This window comes from Struthio camelus, chromosome W (assembly GCF_040807025.1).
Source record: "Struthio camelus isolate bStrCam1 chromosome W, bStrCam1.hap1, whole genome shotgun sequence".
Taxonomy (NCBI): Eukaryota; Metazoa; Chordata; class Aves; order Struthioniformes; family Struthionidae; genus Struthio; species Struthio camelus.
The window spans coordinates 21,060,019-21,087,864 of NC_090981.1; the positions used below are offsets into that span (position 1 = coordinate 21,060,019).

General features: G+C 37.5%; 1 long non-coding RNA gene across 1 annotated transcript; it reads right to left on the minus strand.

Annotated features, from left to right (window-relative positions):
- On the minus strand, window positions 1–27,812 carry LOC104150254 (uncharacterized). Its single transcript, XR_011137252.1, has 4 exons — window positions 27,741–27,812; window positions 26,968–27,122; window positions 6,568–6,666; window positions 1–5,616 (listed from the first exon to the last, which is right to left on the minus strand). It is a non-coding gene; the product is annotated as an uncharacterized lncRNA (long non-coding RNA).
- Window positions 27,813–27,846: the final 34 nt, after the last annotated feature.

Below are 27,846 nucleotides of genomic sequence, written 5' to 3' on the forward strand. Positions count from 1 at the left end.
GAAAGTGGATAATTGCTACATGTAAAACGCATTTGTACTATTAATCATTAAGAAAAACACAGACATACCCTGGTGTATGTCAAGTACATAAAACAAGAAAGGAATGCGGCGGCCTGAACTTTGTAATGACACTGCGATGTACATGCATGAATGCTGTTCCAAGCGAGGCAAAAAGGACTTCCAGGGCTTAATCCCAGCTCGAGCATTATGGCCTTCATGGAATCTTTTGAAAATTCCTGTGCGCTCAGGAAAATAACAAAGCTTGCCAGATACCAGGCCTCTGAGTTTTGCAAAGCTGTTTATTTTGAAAAAGTACCCTACCACAAAGTTTACAAGGACAAGATATTTAATGCCCTGTGAAATTTCGAGTTTCATTTTAATATTCATTGTTTTGCACTGAGATTTCAACTGCTGTTTCCAGAAGCCGATCAGATTTCATTTATGGAGTGTTCTGAGGAAAATATTCTTCCTTGCCATGTTAAAGTATTTAATGACTAGATTATTTTAAATTAAGAACCTGCACACAAGAAAACACCACATACATAACTTCGTCACTTACGGCCTTCTACCGTTCAGATTGCCCTTAACAGCTTAAACTGTCTGCTCTTCCAGTTTGTTAAAAACTTTGTTCTTTTCCTGCCTACATGGAAGAAATAACCATATGACTCCTCCTTCCATCCAATATTTTAAACTTATATCCTATTCTAAATATTGCTCTTTTTTCACTCTCTCATGACTCGAATCAGTCAAAGCTCACTGAGAATGGCTGCTCTCACTGTGACCGCTCCACCACCACCCTTTCAAATTTCTGCCTTTTCAAATCCGGTAAGTCTTAATCCATGTTCATCAGAAGATCTAAACACCTAAAACTAGAATTAAACAGGAAGTAATATAAGCTGCTGCAGCAAGTTAATTCTTTCCTACGGATCCTCTAAATTCTGTTTTTAACTTTTTGCTTAAGTTTTCTGTTGTGGACTAAGAGCTCCCAGTCTGTGATAGGAAAACGCCTGCAACATAATAAGCTACAGAGTGATGAGGCAGCTCTCAGCCCTGTGTGGAAAGGCACTAATGGGGATCTGTTCCTCGATGCTGTAAATGCCTGCCTACAAACAGCAAACTGGTTATTTTTCATTTGTTCTAAAATTCACGCAATTTGGCAGCAAGCAGTGTTCATGAAGGAGAGCGCCTTACATGACTGGGCTGAGCAGTGTGCCTTGCAGATCAAGGTTGAGGTGTGTTTGTAGGTTCCAAAATTTTAGGACCACAAGGAGCCTTTTATAGTCCTCCTCTGATTGTCGAGAGCCCAGTAATGCGCGTTGGTGAGAGAAAGGTGGGACTTACTCTCCTGTGCATGAACGTGGCCCAGCAAAGAGGCAGGAACTCTTGCTATTGCCAGTGTAGTACCACCACTGATGATGATGATGGCGAAAAGCATGCCCAGTTTGAGAACCCCTGTTATCATCATCGTCATATATCATACAACATTAAGCAGTTGACAGAATGTCATTACTAAAGTAGAAAAGCAAAAATAGGCTTCGGCTGCTTATTTCATCTGATCCATAGACAAACATCGTACTTTCTCTCCATCATCCTGGATTCGTTCGTTCAGCTGCCTTCTTCGTAGTTTGCTATTCCCAGCTTTTCTCCAAGAGAACTCCCTACAAACTAGGGATATTCTTAGATGAGGGAGAGAGGTGGAAATGTGCTGTGCTCTGGCTGATGCCTTCCAAACTAATGGACCATACAAAATACGTCCATACAATGGACCATACCATACGTCCAGCTTTTAAAAGCTGGTGGAAATCACATTTTCACAAAAAAAAAAGGAGGAGGGGGGAGAACATGTACATCTTCACTGGGGCCATGCCTCAACTGTATTGAAATCTATTTCAGTACAACTAGGGAATAAAGCCATTAAATTGTATAATGAAAAAATAATGACATATGTCAAGTGAAAAGACTAAAAAGACTACATGCATGAGAACCACTTGGTGAGGTACAGAAACACCATGGCACTTCAGTAAAATGTTAGCATTCTCAAGTTAAAGAGATTTTGAGAGTTTTAAGAGATTTTGTCGGTTTTAAGCATTAAATCATGTACCCACTTCAATCAATGGGAATAACTGTCCTTTATCTAAGTGGCTGAGGACTGTACCCTAAATCATCAGAAGTTAAATATTTTCACTGAAGTAAAAATGACAGTTGAAGCTCAAAGTTTAAGGAAAAGAAGAGAAAGATTTTTGCAAATGTATTAATGTATTTTAAAAGGTTTCCACACTTTAAAACCTCTTTCAAAGTTAAGCTTCCCAGTAACTGTTGAAAATGAAACTATATCCCTGTGTTAGGATGCTTATAAATCAGTGTGTTGATTTTATTATGAAGCTACTAATTTAATTTAATTCCATGATTCCAAGTGTAATTAATTTAGTTTAAAGCTGATCTAAACTTTAAAAAATGGAGTTTTCATTGATTACTATATTTTAAAGAGGGTTTTTTTCTGTTAAAAACAAGGTAACATTTTATTTTCCGTAGTATATACTTCCTTCCAATTTTCCCTTTTCAGTATGCTTTAGAAATGTGTTCGTAACTCTGGTTTCAAGTTGAATTAAAAATCAAGCAGAAATACTGCTTAATCTCCTATGATATAAACATATCCAATATTTTTCAGGCACTCTGCATCTTTGTGTGCATCACTCTCTCTCTTAATGTAACAGGGAATACAAATAAACCAGTTTATATGCTTCAAGTTATTCTGCAATATTTCCACTTCCTTTCGTAACAGCAATTAGTTAAGTTTCAGGGTTTTTTTAAATGCTGCATTTGCTAGGACATCACAAACTACACTATAAATTGTACTTGTTTCTTATGCCAGATGCTAAAAGACTCAAGAACTGGCATCACCAGAATTTGTAGTACTCTCCAATCCTTTCCCTTGAAGAGAAGCAATGATTAGTCCAGTGGCTGAATCTAGATTTTTATAATTCTTACACCCCAATACCCTGCCCTCATAGCCTATTATTTCTCCATTAATTTTTTATGAACTGTTCAAAATCAATGGTGAATTAGTCACAGAGTACTAATTCTCAGTACACAAAGAGTGCTAACAAAGCAACTCCACTGTTGTCCAAAACATACATCTTCCAACCATCGTTCTCTCTGCTGTTCCTCAATACCGACTCAGCTACTCTGTCCCCTAATCATTTCCAGAATAGGTTACATGAACAACAAAGCAGAAGAGGAAGGTCTCTTAGAAGCAGCTGGGAAAAGTGCAAAAGAAATTTTTGGTGGGGGGCGAGGGTTGGACACTTCTGCCTCCTTCTCACCATCTCCCCGAGCTCTCACCCTTTCCCACACGGCAGATGATGGCCTCCAGTGTTTTCCAAAGACCTCCCGCCACTGTCTGCATTCTGTCTGCTTCCTATGAAACTTTCTCAGTCTGAGAGATGAAACAAAATGTTTCATAACAGCACTAAGTTACTTTGCATATTGTATTAATACGGTCAGAGGTCACCACATATAGCAGGAGATAATTTAAATGGGAAGTATGTGGGAGATGAGAACTGTACGCAGATGAGGGGAATCATTAATTAGATTGCTGAGAGAATCGCAGCAGCTCTTTCCCAAAGCCAATTATTTTTCATTTAATATCATATAAAATGTTCAAGAATATCCTGTCACTTATTGAGAGATCACATATTCTGTAGTCTCTGTAAGCCAGATTTACCGCACACATCAAGGGCTCCCTGTATTTCAACACATGAGCCTCTTGTGTGCTACCTTTCTTTAAGAAACTCTTGAACTCTGTATTTGCCATGAATTCGGTGTATACCCTAATTTTGACTACAGCAAATGACAAGGGTTCATTTTCCTCCTCCGTAAAGCCTGTCGTCCAGCCTTTACTCTCACATACCAAGAGCTATGTCCTTTGTGTACCTTATTCACCTTCTGGGAGCCATTTTCCAGCCCAGTTCTAGTGAGCGTGAGTACATTCACATTTTGCCCTTTCTATCAAACAGTTCTTTGATTAATGGACAATTATGAAGGTGCTTGTGTGTCACAGTGCTAAACAGGCAAAATGGATTCCACAGGTTTTCCATTTTCCCCTTTCTGCCTTTCTAGTTGTCCTCCCAATCAATAGCATTCTGCCCACTGACACACACGATTTTTCCTGAAACTGGGGGATTGATCAGATGACAGAATTATGGCTCCGCAGCCTAGACCAAATATTTTTTGTATAAGAGAATCTACGGACTCAGGTGAACATTGGTGTCCCACTATATTGGCTTGTATGAAAATGGATGGGAACACATGTTTGTCACTAGACTATTTAAGAGAAGCAAAACATACCCATCATCACCTAAGTCTTGCTCTCCTGTTAGAATTAACTAGTGTTACAGTACTTTAGTTCATATGCAGATTTGGGTTGATCTTATTTGGCTTTCCACATATAAATATTGCACTAGATTGATTACTGCTTTTTATGTTTTCTCTGAGAGCAGACATTAATCAATTATATTTCACAAACAGTAAATCAGGGCAGAGTGTGGCCCTAAAAAAGAACTTTGCTGCTAACCTGCGTTCAAAAGGAGGATATTTATGTTTGTATTTATGCTGTTGACTGCTTAGAGTTTCTTCCACCACATATGAATTAGAAAGCTTCAAGCTTTATTATATTTGAACATCAGCCCTAAGGAAGTTCAATATATCTTTTGAGGTCGGAGTATTAAAATTCAGGAAAAGTGCTTCACATGGATTTGAAGAAAAAAAAAAAAGATTTCCTGCTCCATCCAGAAATAGAAACTGTTCATGTTGTCAGAGCATAAGGGAAGAGATATTAATTGCTTTGCTCCCTTAACCTCATTGTCTTTCAATTTAATTCAATAACTATGTTCTCTATATTACTGCTATTACATAAATTTATCATGAAATTCAGTAATGGTGTGCTGAAAACATGGCTATTTTCACAGAACTTCTTCATTCACAATAATTAATAGTATAGTCAGTATAATGATAAGCACAAGAGATGACGACCATGATGACAAGATCAAGGACATTTTTATGAACTGCTTTTCTGTGAAAAACCTTGAGTTTGTCATCCATGAATTCTGGCAGCTGCTATATAGCAAATTGGATTGTGTGGGAAAAGGTAGAGAGAGAAGTATAATGTGAGCTTTTTTACAAACAGGTTGCTGTAGGTAAATATGTAGACATCCATCAAGAAATCAATATATTTGTGGATTTTTTCCAAGAATTTAGACATTATTTTAAGCATCACAATTGCAGAGAGAATTTACCAGTCCAAAAAATGAATAAACAGATTTCTAGTTCTATGGGTCACATTCTATCCTCAGTTATATACTGTATCAAAAGGTTGCAAAGGTAAAATCTATCATGATTTATATTCCTATATGAGCAAATGAGGCATTGGCATATAACTGGGTTGAGGCAGCTAATGTATCCCTGAACTGACTAGCTCATATATGACTTAATTTTTTCTCCCGTGCTTTCTGAAGGCGAAGATATATCACTACCCAGACGTATCATTGCGTGCGTCCCATTTTCATCTGTAAAAAATTGTTCACCCTTTGCAGAACTTCCATGGATGAATTCCCCATCCTGCTAAGAAAATGAATTTAGTAAGATTTATTGTAACTGCTTTGTATTCATAGCAATCCCATCTGAAGAAATACTAACAAAAAGGTAACATCAGATTGACCTAAAGACACACTGAGGGAAGCCCTCAGCATCTGTGGAAAACACACCCTTGACCTTTACATGAGAACAAACGCAATCAGCGTGCCACAGCTACCTTCTTATTTGTCCAAAGGACTTGACACGTTCAATGCCCAACGAATAATAAGAACAGAGCAAGCATATATGATACCCTCTGGAAGTACTTTCCCAGCCTCTGATTACTTTCAGCTCAGGGGCTTTCCTTCGCTTTTTCTATTTAGAAACCCTCAGTGGATTTCTCTTACAAGTACTAGTCCAGGCTCCACTTGAACTTTTTTGTATCCGCAACATCCTCTTGTGAAGAGTTCCACAGACAAGTTACCTGTGGTCTGAAGAATTTTGCTTGCTTTGAACTTGGCTCCTGCTAGCCTTGGTTCTTGTGTTAAAATTGCTGCTGAATTTATTCATCCTTCTATGTCACTGACAATTTTACAGGATTCTGCTACAGCGATTCCTAAACTGTGTCTTTTTTCTAGACTGAAAAATCCCATATTATTCGGTTGTTCCTTATAAAAAAGCTGATGGATGCTTTGGTCGTCCTCGCTGCACTTCTCTGAACCTTTTCTAGTTCTAATATAACTTTTCCTGAGATAATGGGATTACAACTTCACATACTATTCAAGGTGTGGCAGAACTATGGATATTTTAAATGGCATAACAATCTCTACTTTATTTCATATTACTTTTAAAATAACTCCTAACACCTGATTTGCTTTTTTGACTACTGCAGAGTATTAAGCTGAAATTTTGCACAGATGTTTCATAACCTAGGGTCGAACTCCTGAACAGTTACGATCATTTTATGCGTGAAGCTAGTATTGTCCATCATTTTACCTTTGTCTGTCTTGATGTTCATCTGCCATTTCGCCAGCTATGATGTCCCTCAGTCTCATAAGGTGCAGTATTGTCCAGGAAGTTTTATCATTAGATCAGCTGAAAAATCAAATCAATATACATTTACAAGACATATTTAACACATACATCAGACTTGAATTTGTAGTTTTATCTTTTGTTTTCATAAGATGAAGTTGCATTCTAAAAATGAAAAAGGGAATGATGAGACATTTATCCTAAGAAAATTGCAAATTCCCTCATACTAAGATTGGCACAGTACATTAGGAAGCCAACATACCACACCGAAGAATTATCTTCTTTGTGCATCTGACTCCAAAAAAATATAAGCAATTTACTCTTTGCAAAACACTGCATTAAGGTGAATTGTTTCCATTCAAATTGGCCTTAAGTCCATATCTCAATTTTTCCCCGTGGCGGGAGAATACACTGCAATGTAGCTTTAGACAGAATCAGCACTGCTTAAAGGCTTTTAACCCCATTTCCATTGCATATCGTTCAGTTGCAAACAAGACTATGGACATCCAGTTCACGGACAGTATTACCTGGAAGCTAGCAAATACGATGTGACTCTACAAGGTTTCTGAAGTTCTTGAACAGATAACAACTTGAGGAAAAATGAAAATGAGTGTTTGGAAAGAAAAAATGACGCTAGGAAATATTTTCTGCCGGACTGGAGAGGAGGGAGGAAGGAAAACCGTTAAAGGCTCTGGATCAACACCATTTCGTTGCAAGGAAAGCAGGGCTCCTCTGTTCCTGCTCTAGTTGATACAAGTTGTGGCAGGTGGAAATGTGTACGTTCTACCTCTTTCCCCCAGAATGGGGAACACCAGAAGGGAAACGTGCATGGATCTGAGTTACCAATGCAGAGCTGAAAATTCACAGAATCTCAACAAGCAACGATAGGAATGGCTGAGGAAGCCTAGACTGGATGTTAAGCACTCCTGAATTAAATAAAAGAAGGTGTCCTTATGCCTGAACTATCCCTCCATACCCCAGAAGAAGGGTCTGGAGCCTTTCTTTATGGAGGAAAAAAAAAGAGATGTCAAAGGGAGAAGAAGAATGGAATGACTTTAAAGGACCCACCGCAAGCTTTGAAAAGGTGTCTTGAGATAGCATCCTTCTATTTTATTCTTTTCTTTTCTTTCTACTGTGCATTTGCGTGGTTCTCTCCTGGGATATAACATATTCCAAGTTATATGAGTTCTTCTGATCCATTTTATGACTGTTTACGCCTAACACAAATCCTGTAGAAATAATTTCACATTTTCCCTTCCAGTTGTACTTTTAGTAACATTCCTAATTATCTGCCAATAATGCTATATTTTTCAGCGATATCAATTTAAATGTGTTGAATTATCTTTCTACTGTAATTTCTCCACTGCTGTTTCTATTGCAGCAATTTCATGGACTACAGCATTGTAGAGATATAATTTCAAATATACATAAAATTTATTGCGGGTGCCCATCAAGCCATACGCTGTAGCACTGCTTGTGGTATACACTACTATTTCATTGTATTCTTTCATTTCTGCTTGAAATGTGAAAGATTCTTTTATTTTCCATTTATCCCAATAGCTTTATTTCTGCCATTATTATTCAAATTATATAACTTTTATATGCTCTATACAAATTCCATTTCCACAGAGTGAGCAGGAACAAAATTCTCAATTATTTCACTGGTAATGTGCCTCATATTTTTTCTCTCGCAAAGCTAACATAAATGGAACCATAAGAATTTGTGGAAATGATGAAGTCTTTCCCTATTTCTATTATTCCGTTAATATACTATCCATTCTCAGAGAGACTACTGTAAAAATTTTATAGCAGCGTTTAGTAAGCTACTTTCTCAGCCATTGAGACCACTGTGAACAAATTTTTTTTCAGCTAAGTAACTAGAGCAAGTGGAAATCTTCTTTGTGTCCACACACAATATTATCAGAACTAAGTGATGTTGCTTACTGGTGGTTCTTTTTCATATTGGGCCACAGGAAAAAGAACTGAACGTTCTTATTTTCCCTAACTTAACAGCATTACTATCCAAAGGAGTCATTCTTCTCCCCTAGTTTGTTCCTTTTTTTTTTAAATATGAAAAATATCAGCATTTTATCAAACTTTGTCATACTGCTTTTTCACTTCTAATAAATGTGACCCTTATGTTTATGTGATCTACATTCAAATCTCTTGAGATCTTAACTGCAATTTAAAATTCACAATATATCTATTGTAGGCACTCGACAATTGGAAACAATTAAATTAAAGAATAATGCTTGGGGAAACCTTTAGAGACCATAATTTCCATCCCCCTATTTAAAGACTATTACCTACATTAATTCAACCAGATGCTTGTCTAATCTGTTCCTGAAGGACTTCCAATCATAGTGTAATTGGGCATATAGCCCAGAAGTCACTCCTTGCCGTTAGTACCATGTGAACCTGTAAATTCTGTACTTTTGTAAGATGAGAAAGCATAAGAAAAAGCTTCATTTTCTTTATGGGGATGATATTTCTATTCTTATGTTGCTTCTCACCACTGTGGGAAAAGGACACACCTATAAGCTGAGCTTAAAAACTGCATATAAATCAATAGCTGCAGCTGAACTTCTGTATTAAAAAACAGAAAGATAAAACTGAGTAAGTTAATACTGAAGTACCTTAATCTAAAAGAAATGTATTAATGGCCTCATCTAAAACCCATTTAAAGTCAATGGAGAAACTGCGGAAAGCCCAGTCCTATCAAGCATTGGAGTCTATGAAAATTTGATACATTTATGCAGGTAATCATATGTTTAGATGTAAACACCTGCATGATGTGGTTGTAAAGACCTCATTACAAATATATACACAATCAAAAACAATCCAAAACAAGCAGCAGTAAGAGCACAGAGGTAAATAAGAACTTTTCAGTAATCGAGGAACAAAAGGAAAAGACAAGACAAAGAAGGTACCCAATGTACTTCTTTTTACTTCTGCCACGTATTGCATGAAATAAATAAATGGCCCATGCAGCGTTAACTACCAGGTAAATTATGAAAAAATAGTTATGTTCACTCACCTGTCTAATAATTTCATCCACTATTCACTTTAGTATTAATTATTTTTCTTCATATAAAAGTGAATTTTCTCCAGAAATATATACATTTTGTTTTGTCATGGAGTGAAAACGTGATATAGTCATAAGGTATAACTTCCTCCATCAGTATATCAGTTTTTCAAAGCTGGAGGACATACATTTCTCTACCACGTAGAATGACTGCAAGCCAGTTCTAAAGGTATATGTGTTCTCACTACTGAGAAGAAGTCATGCAACAAATTTAAGACCTGATCCTGAAAACTTTCAAGCATATGAATAGCTTTTCTTCCACATGAATTACCCTGTTGACTTCAGAGGGACTGCTAACATTTCTCAGGGCTGGCAGGATAAGCATTATAATTTTTATCATGTAAAAAAATTATGCATGAGGTAAAAGAAGCAGAAACTTATTTATATTAAGAAATCACAAAAGCATGTGTCAAATTACCCCTAGAATACAATACAGTGAAAACACACTGCAGATAAACCAGATTTGAAGAGATGTGCAGGTATCCAGTAAACTGAAGCATTTTTAAGTTACTGTAATTTCATTTTAGTGCTGTCTCCTAAGTTAACATTATCCAGTAAACCTGACTTTTGTTGTCAAAGTGTGTATTTACACTAACATACATCTCAGTCTTTATTCGTGTGATCTTGCATAACGCTTCGGGTGGAATCAACCATCCATCAGTGTCAATGGGAATCGCGCCCTTGACTTCAGTCCCAGAAATTCCTGCTTGGAGTCCTGGTTACATGCAAGCAAAAGGCAAATTATTCTATTCGAACAGATCAGTCCTTAATGAAAAAATGATTCACATTTTAAAACAGACAGAACAAAAGTATGTGGTGCTGATATCCTAATAAATAAAGTTCTTCACTTTTCTTGCTATTGTGTAGTACTGACAAGATAAATTTCATCACATTCCTTGGATGAACAGACTAGGAAAAACCAATTAATTTTCTTGCAAAATTCCTCTAACTTTTAAATAATATTTCTAGTAGCATTTCTATATTGTAAGTGGATTGCTGTAAACCTAAGACTGTAGGCTTAAAAAAAAAAAGAAAAGAAAAGAGAACCCCTGGAAAGGAACAGTTTCTGTGATTTAACACTCTGATTTCAGCAATACAAGTAAAGTTTTCAAGCACTACAGAACATGCTTTTAGATGTTATTTTAATTCACACTGCTAGATCATTCATTTAACATTTTATCATTAAAGTATTTATCCAAGAAAGTGAAAAGCATAGAATAGCCTATTTTCTGATTTAGCAACTCATAGAAGCCACTAGAATTTGAAATAACTATTATATTAAAAGTAAACATTTTTTTCAGGCACTAAGGCATTATCGATCTTCTGCAAAGAGTTTTTGTGTGGGCTTGGAAATACTAACACACAGCAGAATGCATTAATTTGCAAATTCAGACAGTACATTTGTTCACCCCGGAGGTGGAGTGATGTGGCAGTCATCTTGTTATAATTTTGCATATTACTAAAAATGTATGTCTTGGGAGCAGTGTCCTTTGCAATCTAGTCTTTCTGGTTCTGGTTGCTTTCCAGTACAATCCCAACTGATTCATTCCAATTCTTTCAAGGTTATTTAGAGGAGCCAAAGTCTAAACTACAGGCGCTGCTAGATTTTCTTTATCTGGAACTGTGAGTGAGTGCTATTGATTTTTACACATCACTTTTAAAAGCTAATAGCATTTAGATGGAAGGTAGTGGGAAAACTAAAATCCCTTATGTCAGTAGTGTACTGAAGAAGCAGAAAAAAAAAAGTAAAATATTCCAAAATAACTTCCATCTTGTCTAATCTTTGGACATGACCCAATTTAAGCAAAGGATTTAACTTCTAAAAATCTTTCTCTGATATTGCTGTGAAGCAAGAGTAGAAGGGAAGAGTCCAGGCTTGATCAATATAAAAGAATAAGAATGCACTAAAAAGACAAAGCCATTCATTTTTGAAGTGTAAATTTTGTGGAGTGGGAAAAATTCCAGGCAACATGTAGAACATTCAGTAGTAAAATATTCTATGATAACACAGAATTAAACACTGTCATTTGCTTTAAGTAGTTTCCAGCACCTGTACTATGCTCACACTTAAGTGGGGATTCTTGCCAGAAGGGTGCTATGTCTGACAGCCAGCTGATAATTCATTTACCTTGGTGGTGACAAAGAGCAATAATCATTTTTTCCCTTTGATACGTGTCAACGTTTTGTACAAGGGAACCCTGAGCCTTCACTGGAGCATCAAAGAGCTAGGACAAGTAATAAATTACTATAGTTAATTGACAATAGCTCTACAGTACCTCTGAGTCTGTGCATTCTCAAACGATCTCAGATTCTATTCAACACTGTGAATATTTAATTAGTTAATGTTCATGGCCATTTTACCATAAATAATGATGACAATGGCCAAATTTTACGCCTTTTTCTCATGTAGTTCCATTTCAGTGGCCGTAAAGGCTGTAACTACGGACAGGTTACCCTGCTAAATGAATACTGGGAACTCTCTGAAGCAGAGATGATGTCTTCTCTACAGTCTATAAAGCACAGTATTAATTTACAGGAATATATACATATATTTGAGAAATAAATAAATAGTATATGCTTTCTAGCAGTGATGAAATACAGAGGCCTCAGGCAAAAAAGTAATTGAACCGACATCTCTGTAATTTGTAGAAATACACAGGTAAAAAAGGGTGAACTTTGGATAAATTGTATTATGCATACAGAAACATTGCATGTTTTTAGATTAGGCATTTCATCTCACCAGTTTATCTGGATTTTATTTTTCTCATTAAAAGTCTATGTAGCAGAAGCCATTTGCAGTATAGTGGAGCATCCCTTTATGCATCAGACAATATGTTTCAAAAAAATATCATAATGGCTTACATGTAGCGTATATTAGGATTTTTCTTAATTAATAGTACTTTATTAAATGGTCTTGACATAATGAAGCAAGCTTCAATTAGCTAATGCAAGTATAATTATCTCTAAAATACACCTGGGTTTTTTTTAACCCAGTTGAGTGTTACTAGTAGCCTGGAGAACAGTAATTCTAACTTACTAAAATGAAAGAGCAGGCAAAGATTGGCTGCTGCACGCAGCAGCTGATGTTTATGGTACTGCAATTCCTCTAAATATGTAGTTAGAGAAGAAAATTAAAATTCTGACAAGTGGAGGAAAGCACTCGTCCCCATAACAATTTTAACAATATTGTTCAAACTAAAGGCAAGACAGAATGTATGTTATGAAAGTTTCTTGTTTTCTCTAGTACTTGGGAGTTATAACTCTTATTCTAATTCTAGTTAAAAAAAACTTTGCTGAAATATCTGCTTGCTTTCTCTCTCTCACCCCCCCACTTTGGAATGTCAAAACAGACACATCTAGATTCTGAGTCCTAAGCTATCACTAGCATTAAATCATCTAAACTTCCACATACACAGTCTCTTACTGACAACAGATGCAACTGTCAAATCCAGAAGTGAAAATACCACATGTATAAAAATTCATCTTTCGCTAAAAATCTATTTCACTTTTATACTAATTATATGGGAAGTTGCATATCTGATAGACATTGAGACACATGATACTGGATATATACCTTTTACAATTGCATGGGAATCATTAAAAATAAAGAGTTATGGGTTTACATTCTTTTCTTTCATGTTCCTGTAAGACTTCCAGAAGATGGAATAATAGATAGTGAAATGCTAATAAATAATATCAGAAATAATATTAAAAAGAATGTAAGAAAGTAAGACAAGCTCCTCTTTTCCTCTCTGAGGAACATTGTAACCCATTGTCAGAAATCACATCCTAAGCACAGCTGAAAACCTTTTCATAGAGAACGCTACTGAGCAAAACTCCAGGAAAAATGAAAGCAAAAGGCTGCACATGGCACATGCCTCTAAGCAGAATTTACAGTTGCTAGCTCCTGGGGGACAGGAGCTATGATCTTGTCCAAAAAACTACACCCTCCTGGAAAATGAAAGTGGACCTTTCTTTAAGAAGGCTAGAAGAAAAAGATTTTTTTTTTTCAGTCCACATTATCCACATTATGTCCTGTCCGTAGTTCTTTTTGATAGCCTCTTTAAATATATGGAGCAACTGTGGCACTATCTGACTTGTGAACTTTCCAATGGCATAAAAGGAACATATGTTGGCATCCAGTGTACAAGCTGCTTTGTACTCACCTTTGGACCACTGTACTTACACTTGATAAAAAGCTGATAGTGCAATGCAGCAAATACTTTGGCCTTTACTGCATTACATTTTTACTCACTGCACAAAATTTCAGAAGTGATAGAGAAGACAGTTGTTTCATTACCGTATGTTCTGTTGCACTTCCACTTTCCTTCTAATCTGCACTGATATAGCAAGGAGCCTTTGAGAGATGTCAAAGCGTGTTGAGCCTCAGTACACCTCAGCGCATCCTCAAAGCACCAGGGTAGAGACTGAAACCAAACCATCAGAGAGTGTAACTGATGACTGACACGGAAGGCAGCTTTCAAGTGGTAATAACTCATCCATTTCCTTTTTTTTTTTTCTTTACAACAGAAATGCTAACAAAACCTTTACAATGACAGCACTCCTAGATAAGTCCTTAATTAAACAGTTTGAGATCCACCTTGTGACACCTTGCACTTGATTCAGTGGGCCACACAAAGGTGCCAAGTACTATTTGTAATGCTCTGAAATATCTTGCCTGGTCTCCAGCTGCCACTCCAGGAGGACCCAGGGCCCCGGAGGTCCTGTGGGCACATCTGCCAGTCCTACCTGGATATCTAAGACACCCTAAATCCTAGGCATCTATGTGCGAGCAACTGAGTCAAGCCCCTCGTTTCTGACTCCATACAGACCAAGTTCATTGAGCACTAATGCGCTGAGCTCCTAAGGCAAAGTCAGGCATAAAGTCTGTTTTCCTCTGCGGGTATCCCAAGGGGGATTTCACTCCATGTCACTCAATGGAGTGAAAACCTTTCATTTTGCCTCACTAGTGAGTCAGGGTGCTGGAAACTGCTGGGGATGGTCACGCAATTCATGTGCAGGAGGGGTTTAACTCCTTGGGATAGTCTATGTAGAAATATAAAGAATGCTCGATGGACCGAGTAAGCCAAATAATTCCTTTTCCTCCCCTAGAGCTAAGCTGTAATGCAGAGAAGCCAAGTGGTGCACAGCCTCACGTGGCCCACATAAAACCCTTTCAGTCTCAGGCAAGACTATACTGTCTCATCTTTGAAAACATGTCAGGAACATGCAAACGCAAGATGATACACTAGTAAAAGTATTTGGAACGTTTCATAAAATTAGTAGACCTAATGAGGAATTTCCAGCAAAATGCTTCTTGTCTAAAAATTAGAAATGATTTTGCAGAGACTTTTATGAAAAATATTTTGATTTCTTCATGAAGAAATAGCTATAAATTATAGTTCTAATATACTTCTTAAGATGTCACTTGTATAAGAACTTTATAGCTAACTAACATTCCCTCTGCCACGTTAATCAAGAAGGTATTCATTTCACATCCCAAATTGTTTTGTAACGTTCATGCGGGTTGTTGAACAGCTTCTCCTTCTCACAATGGATCTACTAACACGACAGCAATTGGTGAAAGATTGTGAATGTGAAGTGTACATTACATTGTAATGCACTTTTGAATCCTGTAAGTTGTTGAATTGTTATATGCAGGGCTATTAAAAAAGATTATCAATCACACACATAGGGCATGTAGTGCACTTTTAAGCATTGGTCTGTGTTCATTCCCAGTCTCAAAGAGATCTGAAGAGAGCCTTGGCTTTCATGCTTTATAGCATCTGCAACAAATACAAGAATAACAATAGAAGTCATGGTTCTGCTGCTTTAGAAAACATATTTCTTGAGAACTGACTGACAGTGTTTTAACAGTTTTTCCTTAATTGTTTTGCCAGAAGCATTGCTTCCATTAAACCTGAACTGTTCTTTTATCATTAAACATTCAAGAAAGGTTAACAACAGATACTCAAAATACTTAATGTAATCATACCTCATGAATATTTTAAATATGCTGCATGGATGTTAAATATTTGTAAAATAATTATTGCCTCGTCTAGTTTGGAGCAGAATGGGATTGGCCTGGAATAATTCCTACAAACTTAATTAAAGTTGGAACAGAATTTTAGAAACCCTCTTTTCCAATGATCATTGGGAAGAGATCTATCCAGTAATATCACAGATGGCTCAATATAAAATATGAAAATCACTGTGAGAAACTCAGGAGGGCATTAGGAAAAACTACAATTCCAAAACAATGAAAAATAATATTCATAACATCCTCCAGTCAACTTATATACAATAAGTTGCATACTGTAGGTAATTAATTAATTTTGTTTCCTTTTTAAAGGTGAAGAAATTGAGGCATTCATTTTCAAAAAAGTTTCTCAATCGTGGATAGTTGAACAATTCAAACTGAAATCAAAGACACTTGTGAGTTTTCACTACTCCTGCAAAATCATGAATAATGTATTTCAAACTGGATACCCAGAACACAAGATGCACCAAGTAAGTCGGTTATGAAAATGGGTCCATAAACGACGCAAGCTGTTTTCCAAAAGGATCAGCCGTGAAGCTGGAACTAAAATGGAAACATTTCCAGCTCAAACTACTAGAGTCTGTACTGATCACATGTATCAAAGTAACTACTGGATTCCTGTGGTTTGCTGCACAGACAGTGAATTACCAGAGTACAGTTATGGCACAATGTACATTTCTCATACACTGATTTTCTATGCTTACGCTAAAACTTTGTGAAAATAAACATGCATCTCTATTACTTGATTTTAATACTCAAGTGATTCACAAAATCCTCCTTTCTTCTCTAACGTGATGCCCATTGCTTTCTCACCCAGCCAGTACAAGGTATTGGATATTCACTGGATGCAAGAAAGAGTTGGCATGGAGCCACAATATGCCCAGTTACCATAGCTGAAATAACCTAACTTCATGAATAACAAGCTCTGAAGAGTATAGGCACCCCTTTTATTGCAACAGCCAACAGACTAGTTATCATAAATAAGGTATGACAGCAGTGGAGTCAACAGTGTTCTACTCCCAGCAAATCTAATATCCGTATCAAATATGTCTGGCATACATAGTTACAGTAAGATCAGCCTGGAATCATCATCATTCTTCTCCATACAGTTTAACTGCTGATAACAGGTGATTTTTGCAAGGTCAGCTTCATTTAAAAGACATATCATCTGCCTTACTGTTAAAGTAAGGTTGCGATAGATAAATATGTCTTGAAGTCCCTAGACCAGATTAGGATATAGCTTGCCATTGATCTGAAAAATAAATTCTTGTCATATACACAAAATTAATTCATCCTTAATTACGAGAGATAACATGCCTGGAGTGAGGACAAGCATTTTCAGAATTGTCATTTCAGAATCATTGACTATTAAGGTAGAAAACTTGCTAAATTAATGTACATTACTGAAAACAGCATGCAAGAATGGTACCAAGAGCAGGTGTTTAGACCAAAACAGATACATAATATCTACCAACTTTTAAATAGAAAAGATTAGAATATATGGAAACTGAAAATTACAGTTTGGGGCAACAAGTTATCTTTTCAAAACAAGTGAAAGGCTCGTGCACTGGTGAAAGTGCCCTGAAAAAGAATACTGAAAGAAAGAGAAAAGGTACTGAAAAAATTGCTTTAAAGGGCTATTTATTTCTCTTGCTTCATACCATCAGAACTTTTAAAAGGTGGAGAGGAAGCAGCAAAGCAAAAGTAACCAAGCTTTCTGCCAGGGCAGGATACACGACCCATTATTTATTTACCAGAGAGCCATATAACCATGCATTACCGCATCATGTAATGGCAAACACCTGCAGGTGCCCAGCACGCATGTAAAAAACACATGACCAACAGCATCTGCAACCTCTTTATATTTACATACGAAATATGTGAATTCTTTACATGAAGAAAAGCACCAGGTAAGGAGTCCTCAGAAAAGATTAGATGACTGAAAGTACCCACTGGGATTATCAAACATTCCGATAGATTATATCCAGCTTTGTACTAGAGTTTTAGTCCCTCTGTGAAAGTCATAAAACATGCACGTTCTGTAAGTAAATCTTATTACTAAATTTATTCTACTACCTCATACATGATAGATTTAATTCTCTGGCAGGTCAATATAGTCACAAAAAATTGCTTAGCGTTGAACCTTAAAGAATATACAGTACATCTGTTCGTAATGTCTCATGTATTTCCTAATGTCTATAATTCTAATTTCTATTAATTAATTTAGCCCTGATGAGCACAGTACTTCAGACGCTCCACTTTTATAAGGATCTATTTACTACTACTACTACCTTTTTCACAGGAACGTGTTACTAAGAGGACTTCATGGCTCCAGCGGTACGTGGCTAATGTAACAAGAACAACTAACCAAACTTTGGGTGACAAGTGTTTTCCAACACAATGTGCTTGTGTTCTGAAATATATATATACTAGATGTTACTAAATAGTCTCTAAACATCCTGCTGGTATAAAATGTATATAAACAGCAAATGACCTACTTTGTATGAATGCCAATCTATATATTAATTTCTTCAAATAGAAATAGCCTATATTTGATGCAACTGCTGAAAACTGACACTTTTTTAAACGAAAAGAAAAAACGTATTAGGAAATGGAAGAGAAATACATTTTTGTACATGATGCCAAATATCCAAATGGGCTTTCAAAAGTTTAATAATAAACCGCACAGGATCATGACAGAAAAAAAAAATTATCCAGTATGAAAAATAGTACTACCAAACCATTTGGGTCACCTCAGTGCAAAACATACCTTTTCTAATTTCATATAAATAAGACTAGTCACTTGACTGTATGCATTTGTGAGCCAAAGAGAACACTTAAATGTTAGTATGGTTATTTTAAAATCCTCTTGAAAATAATCCAGCTTTAATATCTGTTATTGCTTTAGCATTTATCATGAACTCATCTTAAACTCCTGACCCCAGATTCACCTCAACTATGTCAGAATCAATGGGGCTGCAGTACTGATTTATGGTTTGCTCAATCACTAACAGTCTAAGCATTAATTACCTTGATCTTGCTCTTTAATGTCATTGTCTGAAAAATTACTATTGTATGTTGCAATATACAGTAGACTAATCTAATTTGTTTAAAATAAAGAGATCAAAGTTACAAAAATAAAAGCAGATTAAATAAATATGGAAGATATCTTTTGATTTCAGTCTGGATGGCTGAACTGAATTCAGTGGGGTAGCTTAAATTTCTACCAGCTACGGACTGGGATTATTGTAAAGAATGTAGTTTTTGGCTCAGGATGCCAAATTCCATCAAAATGTCACCATTTTTATAGACTTCTTTAATATCTAAAGTAGTAAATTAAAAATACCTGTGTTGATAAATTTTGCTTAGCTTTCTACTTTTTCTAATTTAACTTTGATATTTCATTTTAAAATATCATTGCTGAGAAAAAAACATGTCTAGAGTACAGCCTTTCTTGCACGATTCAGACTGTGTACATCAAAACCTGAGGCCCAATCAACAAATATTTCCTTTATGTTAGATAATATACATAGCGAACGCTGCTTTACAGATCTAATCTGGAGACTGTTCACTGACTTCAGTGAATGCTCATCTGGGTACTGAATGCATAGACAACATAGTAAAAAAAAAAACACACAGAGGCAGGAAAAGACCTTTAAGACCCTATATTCAAGTCTCCTGTAGACTTTTTACTCAGACAAAAATTTCCATAAAATTTGTGAGAGAGAAGAGCAAGGAATCCATCCATTTATCCGATTGCAATTTTTTGTCACTTTGGTGATTTCAAAATTTAAATAGCAGTTAGGATGCAGCCCGCTTCGCGATCAGAAAGACGGAAAACAAGGTACGTGACAGAACATACTATCTAGCATCCAATGAACTTCACGTTACATTGTAATTAGTTTGAACAGCAACTTCTCAGAGAAAAGTTGTCTTCTAGATAAGATACCATACTGGAATGGGGAAAAGAGGATTAATTTCATGATTCTCTCATTCCCCTGCACCCCTAGGAAAGCCACCCAATCCTTATATTCCATAGCCACCCGTCTCTATAATGGGGTTAATAACATGTTCTGTTTCTAACTCTTGATTTGTCCCATTTAAGACCAGATACTAACTCCCAGTGGTGAGGAGCTACTAACAGAAGTGTGAGCAAACGCCTACAAACGCAAATATGGATTACTGCTTGCTGAACACTCTGGGGCTTAGCCTATCTCCTTCTGTGTATCCCTTTCTCTGATCTATACAGGTGACCACAATGAAGCGCTGATCTTCATCACTGCCTTTAGCTTTAGCTTGAACAGACTTGCGCTACTCTTGTCTTTGGAGCTGGAATACTTATATGTTATTTTTCTTAAATACAGTGTTTTCTCCGTATTTTCTATATGTTTTTCTCTATATTTCTCTACATATTTTCTCCATATTCTGCTCTTCAAACCGCACAGTAAAGACTACTTTCTAATGTAATCCTCTATAAGGCAGCTCCAGAATATTTAACATATATTTAGCATATTTGGAAGCAGATCCTAGAATGTGACTAACGTCACTTGATTTCAATGTCATAATCACAGACATGCATTTGACATTCATTTGAAATTTTTCTATGTGCCTGAATGCCCCACACCATCAGTGAACTTGTCAAGAAAAATGATATTGTGCATCTGCAGTTAGAATCTTAGAAATCACATATTTAAGGGAAGGAATGTAATCTCTGAGTTGGAAAGGTGACTGAGTGCCAGCAGGCTTTGATTAACGTCCTTCTCTCAGGGCAGAACAGCACTAGTGCTTCTCGTCGTGTGTAGTTTATTAAGACTACATAACCACATTTGAGCACTGACTTGGTAACTATTACGCCTACTCCGAATCTTCAGCTTGCCTCCTTATAAGTCGTAATTATATTTCAGTTGCTCTTTGTGATAGATAAACTGGGAAAGAGCATTGTTCCACTGAACATGGCATAGAAATTTCTTCTTTTTCTTTTCTTCACTAAGGTCTGAAGAACACTTACTCTGTAACCTTAGCACAGACAGGCTGAGCTGAGGATACAAACTCCCACGCAGCATTTAAGTCTTCCGGGAGTGTGGTTTTCATTGGATGTGCACGTGCCTACTCCTAACCGATCTAGTCTGAACAAATTAATTAGGTGTGTATGTCCCATTACTAACAATGGCTCTATCTGGTAGGAACATAAACTGCAATACCAGGCACAAGAATTTTTTCCTTTAAATATGTCAAAATGTATCCCAGTTTAGCATCTTTGCTGTCACTGACTGCAGACCAAAGAACTCATTTACTGATTTTGTCCTTAATTTCTCCTTTCTTATATTAAATGCCATTTTCGGCTTCACAAATGATCCTCTCTGGAAAAGAAATATGGTATCTTGGTTTGTATTCAGACCAGCAAGGCTTAGTATATACATACAAGAACTAAGATTGAGGAGACGAAGGTTCTCACTTCTTCACCGCCCTGCCAGGTTATGCAAGCCAAAATGATACCGTTCTCCTTGGCGAAACGACAAAAATCTACCGTGTTTACTGTTCAAATACAATACGAACTACGCAGCTGACCTTTCTGCTTGCAAAGATGTAGCAGTTTGTCATTGGTCACTTGGGACCTGAGCCAAAATCCACTGAAATCATCCCTTTGAAGAAACCTTCTCACTGACTCCCATGGATTCTGAATTAGGCCCTTAGTCTAATTTAGATTTATTAGTGCTCACAAGATGCAAGGAGTTTCCTGGGAATGAATGAGCGAAGAGGAGAAACTGATGATATGAGAAATTCCCTTCATCATTAATCATGAGCGAATGACATTCTCTGAAATTATTTCAATCTAAGTTTCAGCCACACTGTACCCTTTACAATGTTTTACCCCAAGGCAAGTATGTTAAAACTCTGAAAAATGTAAACACCTGTAAGAAGAAAACAGAGCCTATGAAGCTAAGGTAAACAGCACACCCACTGTTTTTTCCAAAAATCTGAGTGAAAGTCTTCCTCCTTCCAAATAATTAGTGGCAATTCTTGATTGTTCAGTATTAAGTAATGCTCTACTAGCTAAGTAGTAAGCAGCCAAGCAGCAGGAGCCCATGTTACCGAAGACAGTCAGAAATGCATCTGGCAATGATTAGATCAGATTTTTATATTTTAAAAGGCATGACTTGTCTTCAGTCTTAGCAGCAACACAGATAACTTTCACACAGAGAATCTGACCTGATACTTTACTGAAAAGGCCTGAAAAGAAATTACGGGAACAATCCCATAATTTCAAAGAACAGTTCTGGAAGTATCACAGCACAAGTGAACTTAATATATACTTCAGGACGCTCATGGACTGACGATAATTCTAGATAGTCTTAGAAGTGAGAGTGAAACATAGCCATAGTTCTTGCATTAAATACAGGAATACCTACTGGATACTTTGAATTCATTTCTTTTACAGAGCTGTCCATCTCATTCAGATCCTATTTGTCTAACAATTTTCTAGATTTTGTTGATGGTACTATGCACCAATACAGCTTCTGTGAATTAGGCATTACAATAAACATTCTGGTGACATCTGCACCATTTTGTGATATATATAGTTCAGCAGAGTTAGTGGAGAAGAAATAGTCTTATCCTTATTATTCTGAAGGAATGTATTTCACCGTGCAGTTCTCCCTTTTCCAGAAAAATAAAAGTTTACTGCTCTGCTAATCCAATCTTTGTAAAAGAGCCTCCACCTGCCCCTCTTCTTAAATCTCAATTTCCTCCACTTAAATTATTGTTTTGCTCTTCCTGCACATTACCAGGTCATACAGTGAAGACTGATAAGCAATTCCAGTTTGAAATTCTGCCTTAAAGGCAGTATTTTTCACTCTACCACATGTTCAACCTCTGTATAAAGTATGCTCGTATTGAAGCTCCATTTTATGGTAAAACAAACAAAACATTTAAGAAGACCCAAAACAAGTGTAACCAAGCAACCACAAGAAAAGCATTCAAGTTATCCTTTTAGAAAACATTGCAATTTCCATTCCTATCATGAAGAGATAAGGCAATTTACCACACTGCCTCTGTGAACAATCTTACTGAGTAAAATGATCTGCAAATGTTAGAGACGCAAGGCAGGTTAAAGAAGAACTAAACGAAAGAACATGAGTTAATTAACAGCTATCCCGAGGTTATTTGTTAATTCTTTCAGAAGCAAGCATGCTCCATCTTGAGCTGAAAGCACCAGAAACAACATGAAGTTAAAAGCATCAGATTTTTTTTTAATTGAGATGTTCTTTGTAAAACCCATTCTAAAACAAATAGCGTATGAAATAACACAATCTTCCAAGCAGAAAGGTCTTCAGGGCTAGCTACAAAGAAACCAAATGTCAGAATGGAGAGCATAATTCATCCCTATTTTAATTGTGTGTGATCTCTTCTCAGCTAAGATCACAATGACCCTATTCTATCCTGTTTAAGTTGTACACTTGATTTCTAATTATGAGTTAAGGGTGGCAAGGGGGAATCTTTGAAGCTAATACACCATGCTGTGAAACATCAGCAGTACAGCTACAGCCAGTGGTCAGTCTACACCTGATAGACTGATCATCTGATTTGTAAAGGGAAATACAATGATCCTAATTTGAGCAAACTAACAAAAAGCAACGTTTGAGGAAAAAGGACCGACGGACTAAAGAGTACGGTGAACCTGCAGATGATACAGAGCAATGACCAAACTCATCACCTTCTACTCTTAGTTGAGGCTCATTTCACTGACATTTTAAATAAACAAATAAATAAATATTATTAACAATAATAATTCCAAAACAAGCATTCTCTATATACATTTTTCTTGTTGAGGAGAGGATGAATAATCCGACTTCCAGGAGATGCTAGTTGTAGTCTTTAATGCATTCCCGTTAGCACCTGGCTACTAGAACGATGAAAGTCAGGAAGAGATACTGTTATAGCTGAATAGCCTCTAACGCAGGAAGGAAAAAAAACAGTGAGTTTGGACCAAAACATTTAATAATGATAATCATAATTCACTCATTCATTCAATAATTACCTCAACCACTGGTAACATAAATAGCCTATTTACTACTAGATTTGTTTTTATGAGCTATCTGATCATTTTTATTTACATAATTTTAATGCTATTGTTTCCTTAGAGATATGGGATAAGTGAAGGTAATAATTAAGCACAAGATAGTGGATCCACTCTATTTTCTTCATGCGAATTGGATTACAAATTGACAAATGGATCTTGAAAGTGTTATACGTCTAATTCTATTGCTACATGAGAAGCATACTGATAGTAATTTGTCTAATGTGCATTAAACAGAATTAAATTCAGAAAAAGCAAAAACATGTTGACTTTCATAGTTTTAACTCAATATTATAGAAACCACAGATTGCAGTTGAAACACAGGGCGACTATAAAGAAAATACTTATAGTGTACTTAGTCAACAATTTTTTGAATCTATTTGAAATATATCTTGGTTTTTGAAAATGCACTTTTTTCAGACAGATAAAAATTATCTAGCCAATAACTAAAAATGAGTTTGTTGCATGGTAACATTCAAAATCTTATTACTACAATTGTTCTATTTAGGTGCGTTTCCAACCTCAATACGTTTTTTGAGGTCTGAGAGTCATTAGATTGTCCCAATTTGGTTTAAAAAAAGGCATAACACATTTCAAGAAAGCAGATTTCAGTGAACTCAAAGAAAAAATACGTAAGATTTCTTCGGGAAACATGTTTAATAGAAAAGGAGTTCAGAAGAGTTGGTAGCTCCCTGCAGAAACTCTTTAAGGATATATGTGTAAAAGTACTGCAATGCAAAGAATGGGAAGGACTGTTCCAGCTAAATTATGAGCTCTTCAACGATCTAGGCAAATTACTAGGGAGGAGTATAAGATGTAGCAGAAACATATGAAGACAATATCAGGCAGGCAAATGCACAAGATGAGACAGAACAAGTCAAGATGAAGAAAACGTAATAAGAAAACATTCTTTGGTGATGATAGGAAGACAAAAACTTGGCCTGTTGCAGACCAGGATACAGAAATGAAGCTGAGAAGACCAAAGTGTTTAATGTCTTTTCCTCTTTTTTTTAACTTCCTTTAAGTCTTTACCAATAGAGATTAATGTTGACTAGGCTCTTGGTGCAACTAATATCTGTACGATAAAGATAAGAAGTCAGGCTAGAACAGGGAGTGAACAGATGAGGATAAAGTTTCACAAGGTAGCTGACCTGATTTAATGGCTTGCTGCTGCCAAAAGGGGAGATCCCACGTGCCTTCACATGTGCGCGCACAAACACCCACACACCACTGCTGGTGGTGTGTGCCACACACGCTCTCCTCCTTTTCTTGCGCCTGCTCTGGCATTTGCTAAACCATTGCTTAAATGGTCACAAAAACGAATCCAGGAACAGTAACAACAAGCAGTGATTGTTTTTCCGACATGCAGTTTAGAAGAGAAATTAGGGACTATGCAGGAAAATGCATGCAGTGATTCTGTTCTACAAAATACTGATAAGGGCCTCATCTGATGTAGTCCCTCCAGCTATAGACACTGTTAATGAAGAAGGCTGTGGACTAAGCAGAGTTCAGAGAAGGGCAACAAGAACGAGAAGCACGGAAAACATGACCAACAGAGAAGACTTGGGCGCTTGAGATTTTTTTGTCAAAAAAAAACTGAGCAGAGAAAGGAGAGCAGTCTTTACTCAGGTAAATAGCACATATTAAAGAAAAAGGAATGAAAAAGGAAGAAAACTGATTATAGAGACTGCCCAGAGAGGGTTATCAAAAGATATCAGTCTGGGGCATTGGGTTGAACAGAATGTAAAAAAGATTCATTGTAAGAATGAAAGAGGAAAAAATCTCTCACAGGATGATGGAAGTTAGAACAAGAAAATGTGGGAAAATATGAACTGAGTGAAGAAAGGCCAAAAAGAGCAGCGAACAAAAAGTGATGAATGTTGATAGCTGAATGTTAATGAGGGAAAAGGAGAGGCCCACTGAGGGATCAATTTTAATTAGCTTTTCAGTCAGAAAAAAAACTGACTTTAATTTCTAGAATAAACATCATTAGAAAACTTTTTAAAAATCTGACACCATGTTTATTGCGGCTACAAACTGCAGCACTTTGTTATGGAATAAAGTCCTATACATCACCCATAACAAGACATCACTTCAGGAATTACACTAAGAGAAATCAGTTTTCAAATATAACTAGAATATTAAAGAAGTCGCCAGGTAAATTGTACATGTTTGTCAGCGTCTGTGGGCACGTTCCCTCTGTAGCCAGAACTATTCAGGTCTTCAGGTCTTATTAAAAACATACTATACAAATACCCACGAACTGGTTTTCAGAAGTTTATAATGACAGAAATTCAAGAACCCGGAGAGTAGTAGTAAGGGCGAGCGCCGCAGTGTCGAACGCGCTGTTGTACAACAGAAGAAACCACATCAAAAAGCACCAACCGGAACCGAACTCGGAGAAATTCAACTCAGAAATAAGAAAATGCATTCAACAGTGTTTCTGAACCAGGATAAATTACCACACAAAGAAAGAGGCTCTCCATCTCTTTATGTTTGCAAATGGTGACTCACTATTTTTCCAGAAAATTTATGTTACCTAAATGCAAGGTTTTTGTTTCAGCATAAGGTTTTTGTTTTCTGTTTTTAAGGCCTCTAAAATACACAAAACTATAAACATGCGATCTAATGGTCTCTTATGCCTTTCAGTCAAAACATAAACTAATCTGGGATGCTGGGGGACACTCATTCCTGGTCTTATTGGTTAACTTCATATTATTATTTCCTATGAAAGATATAATGTTTTAAAAAATTATCAAAGCATCACCCTGCTGCATTTTGCTAGAACTAGATTCAGATTGCCCCTGTCCTTTTAATGACCACAGAGGAAAAAAATCACGAAATTCCATCAATCCTCATCCTATAATATGTAGGTTGCCTGATGGTCCACCCCCTAATGCAAAAACCTTGTGAAAACCACAGTAACACATTTATATTTACTGCTTTGCTTTGAGGTTTTTGACTATTTTTTCTTGAGTTGATACAATTTACATGTTATGATGCTTCAAATGCCGAGTTAATGGGCACGACAAGGAAGTTACTAGTTGAGTCAAAGCAGTGAAAAAATGACATAACCACCTGATGATATCTCAAGCCATTTTCCTCAACGTCAAACTCGCAAAGAACAAGAAAGAGAGATGACAAACGCTTCGATCACCTTACCTCTGACCCAACGAAGCTAGGACTGGCCTCCGGGCTAGCTGCAGACTGAGCTGTATCTGCGTTAAGTGAGGGCACGAGGCCGGCTGCAGCGCTGCAGGGGGATTCGGGGACGTTGCCTCTCTGAGGTGGCACATCTTCTCCTCTGAACTCCGGGCCTGACAGAAGAAACAAACAGGGCGGCCGCATTATTTCAGGGAGAAGGCTTTTCAGCGCCATACGGAGCAACACGTATCCGAGGCAAAATACAGGGTCTCCTCCCCGTGGGGCGTATATCCCCACGTCACCAGGGGTGACACCGCTGACGCGCACCCCTCCTCAGGGGGAGGCGAGCGCAGTCTGGGAGCCAAGCGAGGGGCCAAGTACAGAACACGGCAGCGCCAGGCCGCAGCCGTTACATTAAAGCGTGCTGCCGGCACTGCCTGATGCTCTGCCGTCTGATTCCGGATTACTTCAACCTTCTAGAAGGGTGAAAGACGCAACTGGGCAATTTTAAGGGTTGACATGCACAGGGAACTGGATTTCCCGGGTTTAGCAGAAGAGAACTACTACGCTGGGGTCGTGTAAGCGGTTGCGGTTACCCCGCGGCTGGAGCCTGCAGGCCACAGACACCCTTGACGCCCTTGACCCCTGCGCGCCCGAGCTCCCGCCCGCCCCGGCAAATGGCGGCTGCCCGCGCGCCCCGCCCCGCCCCGCCCCGCCGCGGCGCCCCCTGGCGGGCGGGCGCTGCCGCCGCGCCGGGCGCTGCCCTCCTCGCCGCCGGGGGCGCTACCTACCCCCGCTGCCGCCGGCGGCCTCGGCAGCGGCGGCCCCGCGAGAGCGTCCCGCCGCCGGGGCCGGAAGCGACGCGCTGCTCGGGCGGGCGCCGCCGCCGTTGCTAAG